The sequence below is a fragment of the Lissotriton vulgaris genome, chromosome 1_1, assembly GCF_964263255.1.
Source record: "Lissotriton vulgaris chromosome 1_1, aLisVul1.2, whole genome shotgun sequence".
Lineage (NCBI taxonomy): Eukaryota > Metazoa > Chordata > Amphibia > Caudata > Salamandridae > Lissotriton > Lissotriton vulgaris.
The window spans coordinates 2,010,116,466-2,010,135,087 of record NC_141685.1 but is presented as its reverse complement, the minus strand read 5'-3'; the positions used below and the strand labels follow the sequence as shown (position 1 = coordinate 2,010,135,087).

Below are 18,622 nucleotides of genomic sequence, written 5' to 3'. Positions count from 1 at the left end.
AGGGGTGAGGGCGAGCCGTGAGAGACGCAGTTTGCCTAATAATGTGGATCTGTCAGTTTCTCAGCTCGCAGACTCACAGTTGAGCACAGATCTAGAAAGAACACCTGAACTATTACCCCAAACCCCCCCACAAATAACGTCCCTGGAAAGAATCCAAGCTAGGGGACGGCGGGAGGGTGCGATAAGCAAAATAAGGAAAGATCAAAAAGCCCCATTTCCATAATCACGAATCACACTCCTAGTGTCATACAGGATCCACCTCCTAGAGCAGAACACTTAGTAGTTTCTGCGTTAATCCATCATACCGAGCATGAAACTCCTACTATAGCTAACATGGACTCCCCTATCCTTCTATCCACAAGCAAGGGCCAGCGAGACGGTGATAACTTAGAGCTGCTAAACAAGATAGCTGATCTTTTTAAACTACACTTACAACCAGTAGAACAAAAGTTAGCACAGCTGGAGATCCAGATTTCTAAACTTGTTAACCTCCCACAATACAATCAAATAGCAGGCGGCCAAAAAACAGGGGGAAATAACCATAAAAAGCAATCTTCCACAAAACCAGTAAACGTTTTCCAGAAACCCGTAAATACTCAAAAAAATGTACCCCAGACAGTAATATCCACAACACCGATTACCAACAATACACCGAATCTAACTACAAATGTAGATACTACCCTGCAGCAGGCAAACGCCCAGCCACCAATTACACCTGCAATAAATTCAGGGGCAAATAACAAATCAGAAAATACATTAAGTGTGGGGGGTCAAGGGGAATATTTAATGACCTGTCTGCTCAAACCCCTACTCACAAGATACAATACACAATAGAGCAGACCAGGTCTGAAAATGGTGTGTGACTATACCGGACTGCGATACAGTTGGATGCCTGTGTAAGAAAAGTGCTGTTGAAGACAAAATGCGATTAAACACCTAATGTTGTTGAAAACACAGAGGCTTGGACGATTCCCATCAGACCACCCTTATGGTGGAAGTTGCGTCATGTTGGAATTACAGACTGGCTACTGCAAATACACGTAATGTGTTCAGTGAAAAAAACAATTAATTACCGTAAGTGAAGAAATTAATCAATAAATGTACTTGAAAGAGTTACATATCTGCCAGGAACCTTGAGCGTTTAGTCTTGCCCACTGGAGGGAGAAAGACATGTCTTCTTCCTAATGAAAAGACAAAGAGTCTTATTATTTACAACAACACTTACATACACAGAACAAGCCGCGTGAATACACAGTGGCCCGTAAAGACAAACACACATGCATGAATAATTGGCATTCTGCATATTGAAAAAAGCATATTAGCTCAATCACATAGAGGCATTTCCTCATTGTGATACTCACCCAGCTTTGTGTGGGTGAAGGCCTCACCTCACCCGGCGACCGCTCGGGAGTAGGAGGCCCCGCTCTGTAGTGTAGAAAAAGGACACATTCAGCACATAACTGTCAGGTGCCCAACCTAATTGCTCTACACCTAAAACCCAACAAACGTATGTTAGAACCCCACTCATTGACCCAAAGCCACTTCCCACAAAGACTTGCACAGGCTGTTACCGGGATATCCCAAATTGCGACAATGGGACACAATCTAGACACATAGAAGTGCCTCTATCCATATACTAATGAAGTTGTTGCTGGGGGAAAAACTTTTACAGAACCACAGCGTAAAGAAGGGTATGGGCGCCCAAGGATAGCTCACTCTGCCACCTGGAGGTAGATATTACTAGAGTACCTGGGGACTTGAAACATCAAAGTCCCGCTGTAGAGGTACAAATTCTAGGAGCTTAGAGAGCCATCTAAGCTGGTACTCGTCCTCTCTCCTCCACAAGGGTGGGCAAATCTAATCCCCTTCACAGGAACTGATTTATATACAAAATGTGAAGAAAAACTTATTTCGAAGGACGTATGGAAAAGGCCATGGGAAGCTCACCTGTCCGTCGGTGCCCCTGATTTAAAACCAAGCGGAAGTGGAGGTCCAAGTACTTCCGCCTCTGCCCCCTATATAGTCGCCGTTAATTGGGTCTTTACTCCTTCAGGATGTCTAGAAGGAGAGATCACGGAAGTGGACGGGAGGAAAAACACTTCTCCCTTTGCTCATGCGCAATAGATAAAAATCGGCGAATTAGTGGCGCATTTTATCTTTTTGAAAGGGAATATTTTATAGCAGTTCCCATTACGAATGGCTCTGACGGGTGCCACAGAAACTATCAAAAAATGGTCCAAACAGCCAGTAGAGCACGCTGTATTTAGCTTGCGTTAAGGATCCGCCCTAGACTAACACGCATGCCCCAAAGGGAAACACTAGTCCCTCAGGCATGTGCGCGGGGACGGCCCTAAAACCAAGCCGAAATCGGCTGTATGATGTAGGGTCATTTTCAATGTAGAAAAGACCCGATAGAAAAATAGAAAAAATACAGGGAAGAGTATCTTCACTGTGCTCTGAATAGTTAGGACCAGTGGCATATCCTGTCTAAAATTATTCCACATCCAGAGGTACACCCATGAGGACAACAGTAGCAATGCCCCAAGTTCAGGACTGTTAACTATAAAGAAAAAATAATAGACATAAAAGACATCATGGACATAATAGACATAGTAGAGGCCTAGAGTGGGTGTCTATGCTATAGAAACTCATTCTACCCCTTGAAAGATCAAAATATCTTTATACTGTATTTGGTCTGAAAATGACCCACATATTAATGGAAAGTGCGCATGAAGATGTCATCACTATGTGTCAGAGAAGAAATGGGTTTTGAGAGGTGGGGAACATACACACTTAGGTTGGGTGAGCTATTGGTGCAAACGGAGATTCGTTTGCATCCTAACAAAGACCCGCAACTAGGAAGTTGCTCAAATACTAGAAAATACATTAAGTGTGGGGGGTCAAGGGGAATATTTAATGACCTGTCTGCTCAAACCCCTACTCACAAGATACAATACACAATAGAGCAGACCAGGTCTGAAAATGGTGTGTGACTATACCAGACTGCGATACAGTTGGATGCCTGTGTAAGAAAAGTGCTGTTGAAGACAAAATGCGATTAAACACATAATGTTGTTGAAAACACAGAGGCTTGGACGATTCCCATCAGACCACCCTTATGGTGGAAGTTGCGTCATGTGGGAATTACTGAACATTCCATCACGCAACCGACCGTGTAGTGCCGGTGCGGGAGTGGATGGCAGTGGTCTAGCTCTGGTGTTTATCCTAGACTAGTATGAAGAAAGTGCAGTGCTCAAATGATAGTGAAAATTAAAATAGACTACATAGATTCTTGTAACATTGAAAAAGAAATCTAGGTGTCTAGGATTAAAAACACGCTGAGTAGTAAGACTACCCTGTAGCGCTATGCAGAACGGTCGACATGTTTCAGCCATAGGGGCATTGCCCCGGCTTTCTTCAGGACCTTAAGACTTAGACTGGCTACTGCAAATACACGTAATGTGTTCAGTGAAAAAAACAATTAATTAAGTGAAGAAATTAATCAATAAATGTACTTGAAAGAGTTACATATCTGCCAGGAACCTTGAGCGTTTAGTCTTGCCCACTGGAGGGAGAAAGACATGTCTTCTTCCTAATGAAAAGACAAAGAGTCTTATTATTTACAACAACACTTACATACACAGAACAAGCCGCGTGAATACACAGTGGCCCGTAAAGACAAACACACATGCATGAATAATTGGCATTCTGCATATTGAAAAAAGCATATTAGCTCAATCACATAGAGGCATTTCCTCATTGTGATACTCACCCAGCTTTGTGTGGGTGAAGGCCTCACCTCACCCGGCGACCGCTCGGGAGTAGGAGGCCCCGCTCTGTAGTGTAGAAAAAGGACACATTCAGCACATAACTGTAAGGTGCCCAACCTAATTGCTCTACACCTAAAACCCAACAAACATATGTTAGAACCCCACTCATTGACCCAAAGCCACTTCCCACAAAGACTTGCACAGGCTGTTACCGGGATATCCCAAATTGCGACAATGGGACACAATCTAGACACATAGAAGTGCCTCTATCCATATACTAATGAAGTTGTTGCTGGGGAAAAAACTTTTACAGAACCACAGCGTAAAGGAGGGTATGGGCGCCCAAGGATAGCTCACTCGGCCACCTGGAGGTAGATATTACTAGAGTACCTGGGGACTTGAAACATCAAAGTCCCGCTGTAGAGATACAAATTCTAGGAGCTTAGAGAGCCATCTAAGCTGGTACTCGTCCTCTCTCCTCCACAAGGGTGGGCAAATCTAATCCCCTTCACAGGAACTGATTTATATACAAAATGTGAAGAAAAACGTATTTCGAAGGACGTGTGGAAAAGGCCATGGGAAGCTCACCTGTCTGTCAGTGCCCCTGATGTAAAACCAAGCGGAAGTGGAGGTCCAAGTACTTCCGCCTCTGCCCCCTATATAGTCGCCGTTAATTGGGTCTTTACTCCTTCAGGATGTCTAGAAGGAGAGATCACGGAAGTGGACGGGAGGAAAAACACTTCTCCCTCACGCATGCGCAATAGATAAAAATCGGCGAATTAGTGGCGCATTTTATCTTTTTGAAAGGGAAGTGTTCGGGACAGTAGAGCAGGCCCTTAACCTCAGCCTCATAATGGGTAAATATACGCAGGCAAAGGAGAACACGATATATATGGTCTACGTAGACCTGTCCGCAGCTTTTGATTGCGTTTCGCATTCAAAACTGTGGACGGTCCTAAGTCAAATGGGAGTGGAACCCACCCCCTCTTGGACTTCTTGCGGTAGCTCTATTCGGGAGCTTCGGCTAGAGTGCGCTTTGGCCTGATTGGCGAGCTGACGGCACCGTTTGGGGTAGAGCGTGGAGTCAGGCAAGGGTGTGTCCTGGCCCCCTTCCTCTTCTCATTGTACACCAACGGTTTGGAGACGGGGATGTTAAGGTGGGCCCAGGACCTCCCACGTATAAAACAACGCCTGATTCCCGCTCTGCTCTATGCGGACGACGCTGTCATCCTCGTGCGTTCACCGCGCGAACTTCAGAACTCCTTGAACAGATATATGACCTTCATGGGCGGCCTCGATCTACAAGTAAATGTCAAAAAAACGTTTGTCATGATATCAGGGATTGGAAAAAAGGGAGCAAAAGAGATCTATCTCGACAACCAAAAACTCGAGACTACCCCCCAGTATCCATATCTCGGTATCATGATAGACGAACGATTGACATGGAAGCCAGCAGTGGAGACAAGATGCCACTTATTTAAAAGATCAGTGGCGGCCCTGATGAGCTTCTCCCAGAGATAGGGGAGGAGGGCACCAGTGGAGTTACTGAAAATGTATAGTGCCAAATGTCAGGCCATCGCCCCTGAGCGGGAGTCTGGGGACATACGGACACTAGCCCCATTCAGGTAGCAGAAAACACCTTTTTACGATTCCTCTTAGCCACTCCGAGAGGCACTTCAACTTATGCCTCCCACCTGGAACTAGGAATCCCTTATCTAGAGGACTTGATCAAGATCCAACCGTTGATGTTGTGGCGGCGCATTTGGACATCTGACAAAAACGAACTGACCCAGTCCATCGTAGCTGATACAATGGCTCTTGACCAGTCTACAAAAGTAGAGTGGCTCTGTTACATTAGAAACTTTTTTAAAGACCTAGGCCTTGAGAAATATTATCGCCAACCAGAATCCATAGTCGACCTCCCGAAGAAAGCACTAAAGCAACAAGCCCTCAGTCATTTAGAGGCTCTGAGATTGGCATCTGAGTCGTCAAAGCCCTCGGTCATGCACGCAAACATGGTTCAAATAACGAGCGGCATTCAGTCATATTTAACACTGCAAATGACAACATACGAGAGAATGCTGATGACGAGATTCAGGTTGAAAACTTTTTTCAGACTGGTTGTTTTCCCTTTGAAAAATAGATGGGACGCAAGTCTTCCTCCTTGTCCTTGTGAAGGAAAGTCTAACCAGACAAACTTACATGTGATTATGTGTTGTAAATACCATCAACCGCATAGGAAAATCTGGTTACTCCCTACTTTGAAGCGTTGGGGCCTTAGACAATGTCGCCCCGTATTCCTTAGACTTCAAATGCTGGAATCTGAATCAGTTTGTTACATCGTTCTCAATTTTTTAAAATGCATCATGAAGCACAGGAAAAACCTGTAAAAAGCACCTTGTCACTTTATCATGATAAGAAATGTTGTGCATACTTCTCTTTTTTAAATGAACACCGTTCCTTGTATGTATCTTTTTGGATCTACTTTTAAAAAAATCGTATATTTGTGCAAATATGTAAATTGTATTTTTTAATGTGTCTTTTATGGTTTTCAACTTTGAAAAGCCGAATAAAGAAGTTTATAACAAAATATACATGAGAGAACTCTTAACAAGAAAAGTATATTTTTATAACTGGTGTTTCTAAAAATAATAAAACACCTATATCTGTGGATATAAAAACAATTGGCCTGGAGTTCAGTCCTTGAGTGTGTGAAACCTTTTGCTGACTGAGTGTGTACAACAAATGCTTTACACTGTCCTCTGGTACTGCCTTACTGCTCGACCAAGCTACCACTTTGGAGAGTAAGGTCAGTTCTGACTTTAACCTCTGTTATACTTCTGGGGGTTGGTGGACTTTATGCACACTGTACTTCATTCTAGTCCAGTATATATAGAGCCACTTTCTCACATTGGTGGATCAGCAGTGGGATACAGACTTACATTTGTTGGACTACTTGGTTACCATCTGATCACACGACAGAACTCATAAATTGCCTTTAGAATTCTGAAATTGGTCTTTAGCAAAAGTGCTAAGTCTGGTAGGGCCTTGCTTAAGTCCCATTAGAATTTTTGAAAAATAAGTCACTCAAGCTAGGGTAGAGGGTTAGAACTGTCAGGTTAGAATGTCTCAAAAGAACCCAGCTGTTAGTGAAGATAATGTAAACTTGGTGGAGGAACTCGACCTCACATCTTACTTGCACTTGGACTTCAAGGAATTGAGGGCCCTAGGCAAAGTTAAAAAAATTGCTGTAGGTCTGCATTCAACCAAACAAGGGCTCCAGGAGCTCCTGGCTGAATATGAAAAAGACCATCCCTCTGGGCAGGGTGACACCCAGCCAGAGGAAGAGGGAGTGGATGAAGAGGATGATATGACCCCCCATCATTCCTTGACTCAAAGAGTTACACTTTGGGAGCATGAGAATCACACAGGTGGACTGGGCCCCAGAGAATACATTGGGAAGAACCCCAATGGAGAGGATAACTTTTTAGCAAAGTTGGCCAAGAGATTAGACTTAGAGACCAGACTCCTGGCTCTAGAAAAAGAAAGAAAAGAGATGGGCTTAGCCCCCATCTCTGGTGGCAGCAATACCAATCGCAACGATAGAGAGCAATCTTATGATCCTAAAATCCCCAAATCCCCTAAAATCCCTAAATTTGAGGAAGGTGATGACATCACCAAGTGGTTTACAGCCTTTGAGAGGGTTTGTGATATCAGAAAACTAAAGAAACCTCTTTGGGGGCACTTCTCTGGTAACTGTTCTCTGGTAACTGCAGAGACAGGCTTCTGACCCTCACAGGGCCAGATGCAGGGTCCTATGACCTCATGAAGAAAATTCTGATTGAGGGATTTGGACTCACTACTGAGGAGTATAGAATTAGGTTCAGGGGGGGGGCTCACAAAACACAGACCCAATCCTGGATCGATTTTGTAGAATACTCAGTAAAGACACTGGATGGTTGATTAACTGGACACCATGTGCATGATTTTACTGGACTTTATAATTTGTTTATGAAGGAACACATTTTGAGTAATTGCACAAATGAAAAGTTGCATCAGCATTTGGTAGACTTAGGTCTAATTTCTCCCCAAGAACTGGGAAAGAAGGCAGACCACTGGGTCAAGACTAGGCTGACAAGGACAGCCACTGGGAGTGACCAAAAGAAAGTGGTCACAAAACCTCCCATGGGGAAAGGTGGTGAGAATCCCCAAGATAAAGAGTCTTCCAAAGGGCCCCAAAACCTTGTGCAGGTAGGTGGGTCCCAAACGACTCCCTATGTGCCTCAGCCCTAAAGGGGAAGAAACTTTGATCCTAACAAGGCATATTGTAGCAACTGTAAGAAGTTGAGATATCTAGCTGTAGACAAGAACTGCCCCTACAACAAAGCCCCTAAGGCACCCATTCCAGCTACTCCAGGGACAGTAAATCTACAGATGGGATCAGAGGAGTGCCCAGAGCAAATCTGGGAATACACTCAAGCTAGTCTAGTCTCCTTGGGGGACATGGAGTTTGCCAGTGGAGCTGGGTGGCCACCCAACTGTAAAAAGTATTTACAATACCCCTCCATTAATGGAACTAAAGTAGAAGCCCGGCCCTATACAGGTGCCAGCATCACTATGGTGAAAGAAATGCTGGTTTCCCCAGAGCAATACCTGATTGGGAAAACGTACCCAGTAACCAATGTTGACAGCATTATCACCCAACGCCCTATGGCTATGGTGACATTGAAATGGGGGGAGGTTACTGGCCTGAAACTAGTAGTGGTCTCTCCACAACTGCCAGCTGACGGTCTGCTTGGAAATGATCTGGAAACGTAAGCCTGGGCTGAGGTTGAGCAAGTAACACATGCAGGGGGGAGGAGCCTGGCTCGCAACCATGATGGCCGCCTGACTCCTCGGCTCCGCTGACCCTTTCGCCATTCTCCCGTCTTCCGCATCATCCTGCTGATCATCCTCACACTGCGTGGCATCAGCGGAACCGGGAGGCGAACCTGGTCATGCCGATGTGCTTCTCTGCTCGATCCCGGCAGTGGAAGTCCCGAAACGCCCTCACCTCCTCCAGACGCCGAGCGGCTGTGTCCGGGTCTTTGTTCTTCGGGAGCGACCGGCCATGCACATAGAGACGGCGGCCATTGCAGGCAGGACGGAGCCGGCTGGTGTAATGTGCTCGCAGCATTGAAATCACCGCATCTAGTCTTGCCGCTTCATAGGCTTTGGGCACCGCTGCTACAAGGGAAACATTGTTTCGTCTCTCCGGCCCGGGGACGGCTCCACTGCTACATTGTCTCCCCGAGCGCCGAGGTGGGCGCCATCTTCCTGCCTGCCTTCAGCTCCTGTAAGTGTGGACCCTGGGCTACTATTGCGGACGCGGGCGTCTGCCCACGCCACTTCCACATTGCGGAGAGATGGAAAACGCTGCCCCTGTGCCCCCAGACTGTTTTCACCGGGCCAAAAATCAGCAGGGTGCTCAAAGGTTTGCGAAGGGTGATGGCGGCCGGCTATCGGGACAGCCCCACGTCTGCTCGCCCCATGTACAGGATGATGCTGCGTCCTTACTTTCTGAGGCGCCACTGTTGCTTGGCGATATATTGGGCGCCCTAGGCACTTTGAGAGCTGCCCTGTGTACTGCTGCCTGTGAATTGGGGGCTCGTCTGGATGCTATTCTGTCTGCAACCCCCCTGCCTGACCACGGAAGCCCTCGAGAGCGGGACACTGCGCCACACCCTGTATCTGATTCCTGTGGTTCCTTCGCCCCGGTCGCCATTGAACCGTTGGGGTTGCGAGACCCCAACATTGCTGAGGTACTGGCAGGGGCACCCTTGCGGGGGTCCGAAGTTTCTGTGGCGGTGCTCTGGCTGGGGAGACGTCGCTGGACACCATGCCTGGCGGCTTCCTCGTGGAATACTGGTGGAACTCATTTCCTTCTCCTGGAGCGGTTGCTACTGTTTGGACTAGCTGATTCTGGTGGACCACTGCAGCGTGTTGGTTCTTCTTCTACCACTGCTGACCACATGGCTACGTGGCGGATGGACTTTGGTGGCCGTCTTCCCATTCTGATGTGGTCCCCTTGTTCAGTCCCTTCTTCCAGGATGTCTATCGTGCAGTTGGACTGCGTCGCTACACCGTACCGTAGGGGGCAAGGTTGAGGGTGTCCTCTCTTCAGTCAGGACTGTCCTTATTATATTGCTGGGATGCTGATGGACTGCCGGGGATATTGCACATTGGTATTGTATTGGTAGCGGGGTCGGGGTAAGGGCGGCCAGAGTAATATGTGCTGGTAGTTTTGGATATACTTGTATGGCCCTCCTCCGGTCTTATGTGAACTGTGTTATTTCTTTCTTTTCTTTTCCCTTTCCTTTTTCTAAATTTCGGGTTCTAATGGGCGACAGGCACACTGCTGGGGGGGGGGGGGTAGGCCGTAGCCTCCGCATGCGTGCAGGGTGGGGGATTGGGGGGTGGGGATTTTGTTTCGTTTCAGTTTCTATGGGCCTTTTTCTCTTTTCCTTCTTGTTTCTCTTTCACTTTTTCTTCTTTTCGGGTCAGTAGGATTCCTGGGTGTAGAGTTGCTTCCTTTTTTCCGCTGATGGTCCTGTGCCTTAGTGGATTTAGATGTTCCACGTCCGTGGGGCGGGCAATGGCCGATATGTTCTGTTGGACTGTGCTATCATCCTGATTAGTGTTATTGTGTGCTACTTGTCGATTATCATCCTTCGTTCTGTAGCCAACTTGCTGGGTTCATTGCCTGTAATGTACTGTTGGTGGATTGTATGCGCCCGATCCTTCCTTTTTATAAAATTTAAAAATTAACCTAATTTCTCCTTTACCCGGCGGTCCCTCTTTTTATATGTCGTGTTTTGGACACTAGCTGCTTTTTGTTTTTGGGACTGCTGGGCCGCTCTATCCTTACTTTTTTGTGCTCCTAATTGCTTTCGAGGCCGGCCTGCATGGTTGTGGGCCCGTATTTGTATGCTTATGTTGCACAATAAAGGTTTCAAAAAATTAAAAAAAAAAAAAAGTAACACATGCAGCCATGCTGGGTATCCCTAGACTGATGTGTGTGCGAACCAGAGCACAGAGCAAAAAGCTTCTACACAGCAAACCTCTCAGGACCCCTCTCCCCAGGGAGAGGACTTGGAAACCCTAGAGGGAACTGAACCCATGGATTTTGAGCCTTACCAAGTTGGACTCCTGGGCCCAGGGGGACCCACTAGGGAATAGCTGTGCCAGGGCCAGCGAGAATGCCCTACTCTTGAGAACCTGAGGCAGCAAGCTGTTTCAGAAGCCAAAGGAGATGTCAGTGGTACTCACAGAGCTTATTGGGAAGAGGGATTACTGTATGCTGAGGCAAGAGACCCCAAACCTGGAGCTACCAGGAGGGTGGTAGTGCCACAGAAGTACAGGGAGTTCCTCCTAATTTTAGCACATGACATCCCCCTAGCTGGACATCTGGGGCAGACCAAGACTTAGGAAAGGCTAGTTAGCCATTTCTACTGGCCCCTGATGAACCAAAATGTGAAGGAGTTTGTGAGCTCCTGTGTTACCTGTCAGGCCAGTGGCAAGCCAGGTGGCAAACCACTATCAGTGGTGGGGGTACCCTTTGAAAGGGTAGGTGTGGACATTGCGGGTCCTCTGGAACCTCCCACAACCTCAGGGAACACATTCATTTGAGTAGTAGTTGGTCATGCACTAGGTACCCTGAGGAAATTCCCCTTAGGGTGACTACAGCTCCTGCAGTTGCTAAGGCCCTCCTGGGTGTCTTCACCAGGGTATGATTTCCTAAGGAGGTGGTTTCAGACAGGGGTTCCAACTTCATGTCTGCTTACCTGAAACATATGTGGAAGGAGTGTGGGGTCCAGTACAAGTTAATTCCCCCCTACCACCCACAAACCAATGGTCTTGTTGAGAGGTTCAACAAGACATTAAAAGGGATGATTATGGGACTCCCTGAAAAACTCAAAAGAAGATGGGATGTCCTGTTGCCATGCCTGCTTTTCGCTTATAGGGAAGTGCCTCAGAAGGGAGTAGGGTTTTCACCCTTTGAGCTTCTGTTTAGCCACCCGGTAAGACGACCACTTTGTCTTGTGAAAGAGGGGTGGGAGAGGCCTCTCCAAGAGCCCAAACTAGACATTCTGGACTATGTGCTTCGCCTAAGGTCCACAATGGCTAAGTACAAATCTTGAGGCCAGCCAGGAGCTGCAGAAGCACTGGTATGACCAAAAAGCTGCCATGGTTGAATTTCAATTTGGGCATCAGGTGTGGGTTTCGGAGCCAGTGGCACCGAGGGCTCTACAAGACAGATGGAGTGGCCCTTGTCCTATCCTGGAGAAAAGAGTGAGGTTACTTACTTGGTGGACCTGGGCACCAGCAGGACACCCAAAAGGGTTATTCATGTGAACCGCCTCAAACTCTACAATGACGGGCTGACCTCACCATGCTGATGGTGACTGATGAGGAACAGGAAGCAGAGAGGGAGCCTCTCCCTGATCTCCTCTCTTCCAGCCCAAAAGATGGGTCAGTGGATGGAGTAGTCTTTTTTTAGACACTCTCAATCCCCAACAGCAGGCTGAGTGCAAGCAAGTCTTACAACATTTTGCTAGCCTCTTTTCCTTGACACCTGGTCTGACCAGCTGGTGTACCCATGATGTGGACACTGGTGACAGTAACCCTGTCAAAAACAAAATCTATCGACAATCAGACCAAGTCAAGGAAAGCATCAAAGCTGAAGTCAGCAAGAACCTGGTGCTATGGGTGATTGAACCTTCTGAGAGCCCCTGGGCTAACTCAGTGATTCTTGTCCCCAAACCTCATCAACTGGGTGGAAAGAGAGAGATGAGGTTCTGTGTGGACTATAGAGGGCACACCTCTGATAACAATACAGATGTTCACCCCATTCCAAGAGCAGATGAGTTGATCGACAAACTAGGGGCAGCCAAATTCCTAAGCACCTTTGGCTTAACTGCAGGGTACTGGCAAATTGGAATGGCCCCAGGAGCCAAAGAGAAAACAGCATTCTCTACCCCTATGGGGCACTATCAGTTTACTGTGATGACTTTTGGGTTAAAGAATGCCCCTGCCACCTTCCAGAGGTTGGTGAACCAAGTCCTGACTGGGTTGGGATCCTTCAGTGCAGCCTATCTTGATGATATTGCTGTCTTTAGCTCCACCTGGCAGGATCGCCTGATCCACCTTGGGAAGGTTCTACAAACCCTGCAATCTGTAGGACTGACTATCAAGGCATCCAAATGCCAGATAGGCCAGGGCACTGTGGTGTACTTGGGCCACCTTGTTGGTGGAGATCAGGTCCAACCCTTACAGCCCAAGATCCAGAGCATCCTGGACTGGGCAGCTCCAACCACCCAGACCCAACCACCCAAACCCAAGTCAGGGCATTCCTTGGCTTGAATGGATACTACAGGAAGTTTGTGAAGGGATATGGGTCCATTGTGACTCCCCTCACAGAACTCATCTCCAACAAAATTCCCAAGAAAGTTAACTGGACTGTTAGCTGCCAAAAGGCTTTTGACACCCTGAAAGAAGCAATGTGCTCAGCACCCATTTTAAAAGCACCAGACTACTCCAAGCAGTTCATAGTGCAGACTGATGCCTCCGAGCTGGGGATAGGAGCCGTCCTCTCCCAGATCAATGAGGAAGGCCAAGACCAACCTGTTGCTTTTATAAGCAGATGGCTACTCCCCAGAGAGCAGCGTTGGAGTGCCATTGAGAGGGAGGCCTTTGCTGTGGTTTGGTCCCTGAAGAAGTTGAGGCCCTACCTGTTTGGAACTCATTCCTGGTTCAAACTGACCACAGACCTCTCAGGTGGCTAATGCAGATGAAGGGGGAAAATCCAAAACTACTGAGATGGTCCATCGCCCTACAGGGAATGGACTTTGAAGTGGAACACCGACCAGGGACTGCCCATGCCAACGCAGATGGACTTTCCAGGGTCTTCCACTTAGACTATGAAGACTCCCTAGGGCAAGGTTAGTCTCATCACCTTTCGTTTGGGGGAGATGGGGTGAGAAAGTGCCATCTTTCTTGCATTGGTTTCCCCCCACTTTTTTTCTGACTGCTGATGTGCTTTAACTGAGTGTCCCCTGGGCTCCTGTCAAACAGGTACCCAGGGCCTGTGTTCCTTCCCTAAAAACTGTGTTGAAACAAAACCCAATTGGCATCTCTGGCCACCTATCAGCCCCTAGTAAATGGTACCCTAGGTACCCAGGGCATGGTGACCAGAGAAGCACCCCTGTTCTTCATAAATCAGGCAGTCTGGATAATTTGAAAAAAGATGCACCGGATACGGTTTGTTTCTCATTTTTCCATACAGTCCTTTTGTACAATAACTTTATTAAGAAGTTTTACAAATCCTTTTTCGTTTCCACAAGTGCACTTGCTAGAGATATGAGAAATACAACATTGTTGATGGGACAAGTGATTGCCGTGGCCTAAATTCTTCATTTGCAATCCCTTTTTTAGTTGAATTAAATTAAAGGCAATTGTGGAATGCATCCTGTTATAGAAATCCTTCACAGGCCAGGTTCATATTGCATACTATGCCAGTAGGTAGGTCCTAAATATAGTAATAGTAATGACTAGAAGACATTTATATGATACATTATGCTCACTTTCACTATCTGTAAATCAAATGTTACTATTAAGCAATTTATGCTACTAATTGTACTGTCCTTTAAAGTATGGAAGACTGAGTCTGCCTTGCCTGGATTCATACTCATGATTTCCAGCCCTGCACTTGTCAGCGAAGAGTGTTGAGTTCAGAGTCTTCTTTCATGAGCTGATTTGGATATTTGTGAATAAGCACCGATGTTAAGAAAGGTGGTATTAGACTGAAGATGTGCTCTCACTTAAACTATTCAAGGATGTTCTCTTTTAATAGGCAATCTACATGCGATTGTGATTGCCTTTACAGATGGTTAATTTTAGAGGTGTACGTAATTCATTTAATTTGCTATCACGTGATCACGCAACGTTTCGGCAAAGTACAAAAAATTCAAATCAGTTCTTTAGCACTATATTGAGTATAAAATGCATGCTCACATCAGTTTTTGAATGTATTTTAAAATAGTGCAAATCTGTGAGAAAGTGCCATCTTTCTTGCATTGGTATGCCTCCCACTTTTTTCTGACTGCTTATGTCCTTTGACTGAGTGTGCCCTGGGCTCCTGCCAACCAGGTACCCATGGCCTGTGTTCCTTCCTAAAAACTGTGTTGAAACAAAACCCAATTGGCATCTCTGGCCACCTATCAGCCCCTAGAAAATGGTACCCTAGGTAGCCGGGGCATGGTGACCAGAGAAGACCCCCTAAGGGCTGCAGCACTTATTGTTCCACCCTTAGGGGCCCTGTACCTTGGTACCCACACACTGCCTTTGGCAGGGTGAGTGCCTAGGTACAGAACTAAACAAAGAGTCGACATGGCACACATCCCTGTATGCCATGCCCACAAACCCACTGCCCTGGCTTACATCAGTCACCCCTGTAGCTGGGTGCCCTATGCCAGTGGTGTGAGCCCAGGTTCATGAGCCCTGTGCCCCTACAGTACCCAGGGCCATTCCTGGGCACTGTAAGTGCAGTGATGCCCTTAAGAGTATATGGTGCTGGGAGGTTGTCATTACAAACTCCACAGTACCATAATGGCTACACTGAAGACTGACAAGTTTGGTACCAAACTTCTCAGCACATTAAACCTGCACTGATGCCAGTGTGAGATTTAATGTAAAATGCACCAGAGGGCATCTTAGAGATGCCCCCTGAAAATCTAACCTACAATCCACGTCTGGCTGAGTGGCTGCAGAGGCTGCCACATAGCAGACATGTTGCTGGACCCCTTGGTAGGAGAGCCCCCGCTCTCCTGCGCCTGCAACAGTGCACATCCTGGGCGGGCTGCTAGGTCTTCTCCCCCAGGGTGGGCAGGGGGAAGCATCAAAGGCATGCCGCCTCTGTGAGCTTCTCCAGACCATTTGCTGTACCCAGCAACCAGCCCCCACCAGTACTGCCCCCCACTCTGGCGGGAAGACTGGCGGGAAAATCTGTCAGGAAGGGGGGGTGCCAGCCTGTGCCAACCCCACCCCTCAGGTGGGGGAGACAAGGTGAAGCACGACCCCGGGCTCCGGCCATCTTGAAGATGGGGAGCCCTGCCCAATCACAGCTAGGCTCTTGCACCCCTCCCACAGGAGAGGAGCAAGCTAGGGGGTGTACTCACCCCAGGGCAAGGACCCATTGGTCCCTGTCCTTGCCCTACCTGTAGCGCCGCTAAATTCAGTATTTAGGGGCTCCCTGAACATTCCTTCCTCCGATCCCGATACGAAAAGAAGAAAGAAGATCAAGAAAAAGAAGACCCGCCGTGCAGCTGCTAACAGGATGACAACAACTGATTTGGCCCCAGCCCTACCGGTCTGTTGAGCCTGGAACCTGCTCCTGCTTAATCCCGGCGACTCCTGCAGACAGCAACCTTGGGACACCCGAAGGACCTGCCTGCCTTGACCCTCTTGAAGACTGGGACTCCCATCAGCAGAGGCTCTGCTGCAACAACCCACCTGGTGCCAACCAGGAAGCTCCGGACCAGCCCACTCTGCAACCGCCGGGCCCAACCGAACCAAGACCACGAGGACGTCCCCCTGGCGACTGAGACCCAAAGTCCAATGCCCAAAGTCCCTCCTCGACGAACCAGCTGACGCCTGCAGACTCAGAACCAGGGGCCATCCCAACCTCGACCAGCCGAGGGTAAGCTTTTCTGACACCCAAAGACACCCCTGCACCCAGTGCCCTACAGCCCCCTGTGCCTCCCTTTGGGGTACCTACCTGTGCTCCAAGATCCCAACTTACCTCTGGAAGGTGCTGGTCGCCCCTGGAGAGTCTCTGTCCCCGAGCCTGCAGCCTTTTTTCTTTTTTTACCTTTCCCATTGGATAACATTTAGCGCCCGACGGCTCAAAAGCACCCGGCACCCAGCTGCCCGAGTGCCGCTGGCTGTGATCCCTGTGTCCTATCCTACTTCCCCCCCCTTGCCCGAAGCAAGTGATCAGGAGCCCAGCTCCCACAGCCCCGTGGCCTGCAGGCCAGTAACCACCAACCGAAGGCCCTCCTTCCCTCATTGGATGTCATTGGGCCTACCTACCTCTGCACCCGGCCGCCCCTATGCCACTGGGAGTGAACTAACTGTACTTACCTGACCCTGGGGGACCCCTGAGTCTATGCCCAGAACCTTAACTTCACCAACCAAGTACTCACCTGGAAATCGGTAATTTACTTACCTGCCATTGAATAAGATTGACTCATTTTGACTCGAAAATTTTCTGACTGTGAAGTTTTGGAATCTGAAAATATTCACATAAAATCAGCCAAATTCCGAAGTACTCATCTGTGATCAGGGGAGAAGCCAGTACTGTACCTTTCAGCCCAGTACTGAACCGCAAAAGTAATCCCTAGCGTTGTTACTAGTAATCTGTATTTTCTCCATAGGGAGCCCCATAATGGGTTCCATTGTCTGCTTTTTCTATGAAATTTCTTCTAAGTGTCTACTTTTGAAAACTTGAAATATTCTTTAAAAATCACATGAAATACTGACACACAATTACCTACTTGTTTTGAGTTAAGACCTCAGTGCTGGCCCTAGGAGACCAGTGCTGGGCTACAAAAGTAACACAATCGTATTTTAACTGCAACCTGAATTTTCTCCCATTGAATAACATTGTCAGATTTCCATTGAAAAGTTTCGAAGTTTGAACTTTTAAAACAGCTTTATATTCATGAAAATTCACTACAGTAACTAAAACGTTTTTGCTAATCTGGTTTCAGCTTAGACCCCAGGACTAAATCTAAGATCTAGTCCTGGGACTACTAAAGTAATCTATATAGTAATCAACTGTACTTACATGTGGAAAACCCATTTAGCTCAATGCTATAGTGTGGTTTAGGATTGTGTTGCTTACTGTCAATACTGTATTGTGTGCACACACTTTATTGCTCCTTTGCAAAGTAATTACATGAGAGAACTCATAACAAGAAAAGTATATTTTTATAACTGTTGGTTCTAAAAATAAAACACCTATATCTGTGGATATAAAAACAATTGGCTTGGAGGTCAGTCCTTGAGTGTGTGAAACCTTTTGCTGACTGAGTGTGTACAACAAATGCTTTACACTGTCCTCTGGTACTGCCTTACTGCTTGACCAAGCTACCACTTTGGAGAGTAAAGTCAGTTCTGACTTTAACCTCTGTTATACCTCTGGGGTTGGTGGACTCTATACACACTGTACTTCATCCTAGTCCAGTATATATAGAGCCACTTTCTCACAAAATCTATAGAAGTAATGTGAACAGCCACTTGAGTTCTGTTGTTGTGTATTTGCTGTAAATGTTTACTGTGAATGGTGTCTAATCAAGTGAATGTATGTGAGCCTGTATTTTGGGGAATCTAGCATAAGAAGCGTAACATGAAATTACTGAAATTACACAAAGTATAGTGGTGTAATTTAAATTTCACACAGGCAGAGTTAATTACACAATTCTTATGGAATAGACAGGGCCTTTCAATTCTCATATATGAAATGTTGGGTTAATAAAGTCCCGGTAAGAGGGAAAAGCCAAGTTGAAACCTCACAGCAAGAGAGCAGCTGTTTCAATATAATGCCATAAAAAAGCTATCTTTTGAAAAATACTGCAGATTGATATTGTGACATATAAACACAAAAATCTTGCTTAGAGTTTATAACACCACTTACCTGTTTGAATAGTTTATAATTCATTAATGATCTAATCATATATGCTCCTTTTTATGCACCTGGCATAAATTAGAATTGATTTTGGAAAGATGTACTGTTGCCTAATTTGACGATTGTT

At 46.9% G+C, this 18,622-nt stretch overlaps 1 protein-coding gene across 30 annotated transcripts in view; it reads left to right on the top strand.

Annotated features, from left to right (window-relative positions):
* Positions 1-18,622, top strand: part of PPFIBP1 (PPFIB scaffold protein 1) — a 1,004,279-nt gene that overhangs the window by 556,627 nt on the left and 429,030 nt on the right. The window lies entirely within an intron of this gene.